We start from the raw sequence: 6,808 nt of genomic DNA on the forward strand, positions 1-6,808 counted from the left end.
TCTGCCTTGGGTGACCTTATCAGGGGCATGAAACCCCTGACAGCATAGCTTCTAGGATCACTGGGAGATCACGGTACGATGGGCTATAAAAAAAATAAATAATATATATATATATATATACAGTATATACACACGGTTACTGGGCTAATGTAGCGATTTTTATTCTTAGGTGGCCAATATAATTTAAAACAGCAATACATGCACAGCCTATAAGATAAACTATAACTAATCTAACTATAAAGCAAACTATGAAATCTGAGCTTTGGGCCATTAGACTGTCATCTGGGTCATCATCAGTCACAGTTGATGCAAGTAATTAGTATCATTAATGTGTAAAGGCCTGTGAAAACAATATGTGACAGATATAACAATACAATTTTGAAGTTAGAAAAGAAAAACAATGCTAACCTCGTTTAAGCTGCTACGAGCGGTGACCTGTCATGTCTGGTGGCGAGACCAGACCCCAGAGGAAGGCCCACCAAACAACTCTGACATTTTCACATTTGTTATTAGACCTTCCTGTAAAGAGAAACTACAAACTACAACTGTGTTGTAGTTTGCTTTTGCAGCATCATCTTCCATCTTCTCGCCTATTATGGACTCATTTAATGTTGCTCATAGTGTCAGTGATTCACACATAATGTTTCATGGAGGAATGACATGATGACAAAGCTGGTAATTAGTCAGCTGCTTAGGGCTCCCCATAGATCTAGCCCACAGACCATACCTGTAGATCTAGAATTGTAACTTTTTTTTGTTGTTGTTGAAAATGCAATTAAAATTGATCCAAAGGTTTCAGCAGAGATAAATTAAAATACTTGAACTGATTAACATTTAAATTTAAGATTTAATTGGCAAGCTTACTTTGTAAAAGTGCAAAGAATAATTATGGTTTGTTGTGTTACCTTCAAGTTTGGAAGGTAGCTAGTCACATTTACTCTTATTACCATAATTAAGTGCAATTTGTCTGTATATTGTACTTTTTAAGTAGTTTACAAAACCTGACATTTTACTTTTGGGTAAGGTGTCAGCTCAGCTACAATGCAAGATTAATTTATTTCAACTTGACTGAATTGAATTTAGAACTTGTTTTTGATATTGATAAACCTAGCAACTGGTTTGCTATTTTGATTATCCAAATGTGTTTTTGAAGCGTTTGACATCTTTTGTTGGCCTAAATAATCTTCCTTAAACTACAAAGTGGAACTAAAAATCTCTATGCATGTCCAGACCTTTCATTATACGCTTTATGAAAAAACAAAAGACCTCTACAGTCTGCTCAGATGAACACACAGGTAATGTAAACTGAATAAATAACTTGTTAAACTACTGAAATATGTCTTACCCTTTATTCCTTTCCCTTCCTCTCCACATAAGTGTGCCTTACTCAATTTCCAGCTTCAGTGAGAATGAAGAAAGATAAGACGAGAAAATTGGAAGTTTGGTTTAAAATGCAGACAGCTCCGACGTTCTGCTTGATGGCCTGTAACATCTCGCACCACACTTTGCATCACAGAATGGGAGCTTGTAATAGAAATTCCCCCACAGAGGAGGTTAATCATTGAGCCGCCCTCCACCAAAACAACAAAACCTGCCACTGCAAAATTATAGGAAATAAAATTCAACACTTTATCTGTAGCCCTTTGTCACACCTACAAATTCATGTTGCTAACTTGCCTTTAGGATTCAATTTTAGGTTAATGCGACTCTTCTGTATTATAAAAATAACCCGAAGGGATCTTTAGCCCATTTAGCCAATGGGACTTGCACTATGCCATATGGCCAGGAAGAAAATAGGGAAAATCCAGTCTCCCATCATAGGAAGGGAAAATACAACTTACATTTATCACAAAGTGGACAAAAAAGAAATAAAATACATTCACGTGAAAAAAAAAATATATATATATATTTGATACAAAAATATGTCTGCACGGACATGTACCAACAATCTCTAAAAAAAGTGACTAAGACTGTGTTCCTCATCAAATAAAACACAATGAAAATATATGGAATGACATTAATCATGCAAAAAACAATTCTTCCATCCAACAAACCGTTATGCTTCTGCCTTTTGTTTCAGTCAGTCATTTCAGTGTTTAATATAACTTTTGGGCCACTTATAATAAACACCTGGCTCAGATTCTCCATGCTGACAACACAGCATACATTTAGAGGTAGGTGAGGTCAGTTTATTTTTATTATTTTTATTGTGCTCATTCACAACAAATATTTTCTCAAGACACTTTACAGTTAATTCAGTTGTTTGGAATTTTCAAATCAATCCAATACAATCTGATTATGTAGACAGACTGAAATTATGTGACAAATTCTAATTCCATCCTACCTTTGTATTTTGCATTCTGGTGAGTCTTCTTTGAGTTGTTCTTCTTTTGGGGTTTGTATTTGAGTTCCTTGCCTTCCCCTTGTGTGTGCACTTGTCAGTCATTTTTCCTCACTAGTTTACTTCAGTTACCTCAACTTTCCTGTTGGTTTAAGCAGCTTCTCATACCTACACACCATATTATGCCTTTCCTCAGTCACTGTCATATCATCCTGTTGTGCTGTATTCTCATCTGCTCCAGGCTCCCGTTTTAACCCACCAGCTTCCTTTATGCTTTTGGTTATTAAAACTTGTACAACATGGCAGACAAGAAATTGTGCTGAGTGATTTTATTTTTTTTTACAATTAGTGCAATTTTGTCATAAATATAACTACCGATAAACATAACATATCATTATAAGACTGTTGACTGCGGTAAACATTCCTGAATACACCACAGCTGCACTGAGCCAGAAAGAGTTTTTGCTTATCAACTTCTTATTTCATACCTTAAACAAACATAGGTTCATATAAGTTATGAATATGAAAAACAGCAATAGGTTTTCTTGCTCGGTTTGGAATATGAATGTACTCATAAGTTTCTGAAACATGTTTGGAAAATGTGCCTGAGAAACACCAAACACATTCTGTCATTCAGCACAAGGGAAAACCCAAGCATAGGAAATAACACAGCATGATGAAATTAGAAACCAAAAGAACAAATCCTACAGACCTGCAGCTACTGCAGACGTAAATATTAAATATTATTTTAACTTTCAAGAAGTGTTTGTGTTAATATAGTTTGTCAAAACTCATTATGTGTTCTCGGTGAACTGTTAGTCCAAATAATATATAATAGCATCTGTGAAATAATACAGTACATACCCACAGTATTGTTTGACTGATGCGACATAATACTGTACATACATAACTCTGGAGAACAAAAAGCTCTGAGGAAGCAATACAGACTGAAGCATGCCCTGCCATGTGTGAGTACCATTCAGTCCCTTGGCTTTAATACTGTTTGTGGCTTTGTGTAATCCAGTGCAGAGGATCCCTCCTGGGCCTCTCAAATCCACTGTTCCTGCTCCGACCATGGGGCAGTAAACAATGACAAGATTACATTTTATAAAGTAATATTCAACATTTGGGCTTAGACATAATCCCATGATTAATCAACTCTTTCTAAGAGCTTATATTGATCTTTGACAATCATTTTGTGTGTGAGTGAAGGATTGTGAGATTGTGTCTAGTGTCTGTGACACAAACATTACAAAACATCGAGTAAAAAAGTTTCTGCTTAATAGGTCGGGTTGGTTGAATTACTATTTTCTGCAAGTACGCAAAGCTGTTTATTATGTTAGTGATGATGTACATTCACCACAGATAAAGCTTTCCAAAGAAAAGGCCAAAAATCAGAAAAGTCCTGGGTTTATTTTCGCTGAGCTCAATTATATTTCTAAATGCTTCAGTGAGGTTTTCAAGAGGGAGCTATCTGTAATGACTAATATTTCATATTTATGAAGCATCTGCATAATAAAGATAAGGTATTCAATTAACTGAGCCATAAAAATTCAAGCTTATTAAATATTAATAATTTCACATATTGCTTTGATTCCTAACTACTTAATTACAAACATATTGCTCTCTTCGACTTCTGTGAGTTGGTCATTTTATTGTATTTTAGCAAACTATAAAGTGTTAGGCAAAGCACATCATACAGCAATAAAAGCATGCATGAGCACATTTAAGGCCACTCTGAACCACTCATTGGTTTATCCAGTTTTTTATTACCCATTTTAGATATAAAAACCCCTCGGCATCTACTTGTGTCATTTTGACATGCTTTGCCCTCCCAGTCACAGCTGCCTGTTGATCAACAAAAATCCTCTCTCACAAGCCTCCCCTATCGAAATCTAATGTTTTGCTGTAAAGCTAGTCTGCCTGAAACTCCCTTGACTCTACAAAAACAATATTTCCTTTCAATCTTTCACAGTTAGCATCTCTGAAGGTTAATGCTTCCTTAATTTTGAAGTGCCACTATTATTTATTTGCAGTGTTTACTGAACAAAAAACGTTAAACATTTACATTGTAAGTAGTAAAATCTAAATGTTCCCTAAGTATCTTAATATTGCAGAAGAATACATATCAAGAGAGTAATCATAGTGATTCAACTTAGGCTGCATGATATTAGACAGAAATATGGCTCCAATAGTATTTGAAATACTGCAACAATAATACTAGTTGTGATGATTCCAACTTTTCCTGACCCCATCAGTAAGAATCCACCCAACTGGATTCATCGTTCTTGTTTTATTTGTCTGCTTATTGTCTTCTTTGGATGTACTATACTGAAATGCAATTTTGGTCTGCTTTAGTACAATAACAATAAAAGCGTTCCGATTCTGATTCTGATCCATGAGGTATTCCAGTAGGTTTCACTGGGAGGAACAACCAGGACAGGCTGGGAAAAGAGGTGGGGAGGGAGAGAGCTTTAATACATGAAGGGACAAAGTTGAACCAAACCTCTGCAACCAATTTGAAAATTCAACTGCCTAAGAACTGCTTGACATAGAGTGACATGGTTTCAGGTAAAATAATACCGAACTAAAAAATAGCACAAATTTTGCACAAACACATAAAGCTAGAACTCTAAATAACAGTTTATCAGCAAAAATGTTGATTTGTGGTTGAGTTTCACTTTAAATGTAAGATTTGTTTTAGGTTTCTAGCCAGAAAAATCTCATAGCAACACATATGGATTTTATTTTATTGTTTTCCCTTTATATTCATTAAAAACTAATGTTTCTGCAAACAAATTCTACAATTAATGACTCAAAAGCTTACTCCAACAATTATTAAACTGTCTAAAATCATCTGATTTGCTTTCTCCATTAAAAATGTCAAGCATATCCATAACCTGATAATGAATATTAATGAAAACTCCAAAAGCTGCAGTAAAATATCTGACAAAAATATTGCCATTAACATGATGGACCATAAGAAAATTATTTACATTTGCTGATATTCAATTAAATAGTCAGATACTTCTTGTTAAAAATAATTGATTTATATATAATTTATTCACAGTTAAATCTTTTTCTGTCTCACCTGTCCACTCTGCCTTATTGATAAAGTCCCCTGAAAATACAAAAGAAAAGCCTTTATGATTGCAATGTTTCTCTATGCTTAAGCGTCAATCACATACAGGCTGTGAACTGAGGGGATGTTGTCCCATCTGTGATAGTGGTTGATGCAACAAAACACAAAAACAGGTCAGGCAGGTGGAGGCAGGAATCAGATTTTTAGCCCACAAGCCATGGAAGTTGCAGGCTAGGCAACCCGCTGCCCTGCAGCATGAAATCCAGGGATGTAGAGGGGATTTGACTTCTTGGGCTAAAGCCAAGCAGGGAATTGCTTGACTGGCCATCTCTGGCAGCTACACCCAAACTTGGTGATGCTTCCCCGCTTATCTTCCCCTCACCATCAAGCTGCTGCAGCTCCTACTTTGTGGTGCATAAGCAATATTTCCACCAGTGTCATCTACAAACCCTCCCCAGAGATTTATCTGGCTGTTGAAGTAGAAAATGAATATTTTACAGTTCACTTGCCTGATCAATTACCTACAAGCTGTTGCTGTATTTTGAGGCTGGTTGGAAGAAATACTTGTAGGCAGTGACAGTATAGTCTATGGGGAGTCCTCTCCTCTTCCATGACAGCAACAAAATCAAACTAAAGAGAAGTTATGAATGAGATTGTCTCTAGTGGGCTGCTTGATTTTGTATGCACCCAACTCTGGCATTGTTGCAAAACAAATTACAGCTTTTAGTCAATAATTACTGCTGGCTAATTTCAAGACGTTACAGACACAGGGTTGATTGGAGTTGCCAAGTGCTCCTTGATTCAAAGCCAATTTGAATATTTCAGAAATGAATATTTAATGTTATCATTGTTCACTGATTAACATCCATCTGCATGTAGCGTCTTCAAGCAATTTTCCACTGACAATACAGTTGTACCAACTGTGCAGTCACAGGGTTTCTCTTGTGATACACAGTCTTCTTATGTTAGCTTGTTGGATAACAAAGTGTTTTGATCTTCAGAAACCAACGTGTCGTCTACCTGCTGGCAGTTTTTACCCCGACGTGTTTCCAATGTCAGATTTTTTAAGCTGTCATTTCAGGCTCATGGTATTATAGCAGCATAAATGTTATGCTCCCACTTTAACAAGGCCAGTTTCAGCTCCTGTCCTTTTACTCACTGCAACTTTAACATCCTCTAAATGGGTTTCAAAACCTCAAAGAAGACCTACCCCATTCTACCACAGCATTAATAAACCTCACTGAGTGATTTTCACCTTAACAGAGCTCAGAAATGTTTGTTACCCATAAAACTTGTCGCTACAGCAAAATTAAATGGCGCAGAGCTTGATTAAAGAATTAAAAAACATAAGGCTCACAAAACGTCTGTTTAACTGGTTAATTGTT

This window comes from Poecilia formosa, unplaced genomic scaffold (assembly GCF_000485575.1).
Source record: "Poecilia formosa unplaced genomic scaffold, Poecilia_formosa-5.1.2 Scaffold101, whole genome shotgun sequence".
Lineage (NCBI taxonomy): Eukaryota > Metazoa > Chordata > Actinopteri > Cyprinodontiformes > Poeciliidae > Poecilia > Poecilia formosa.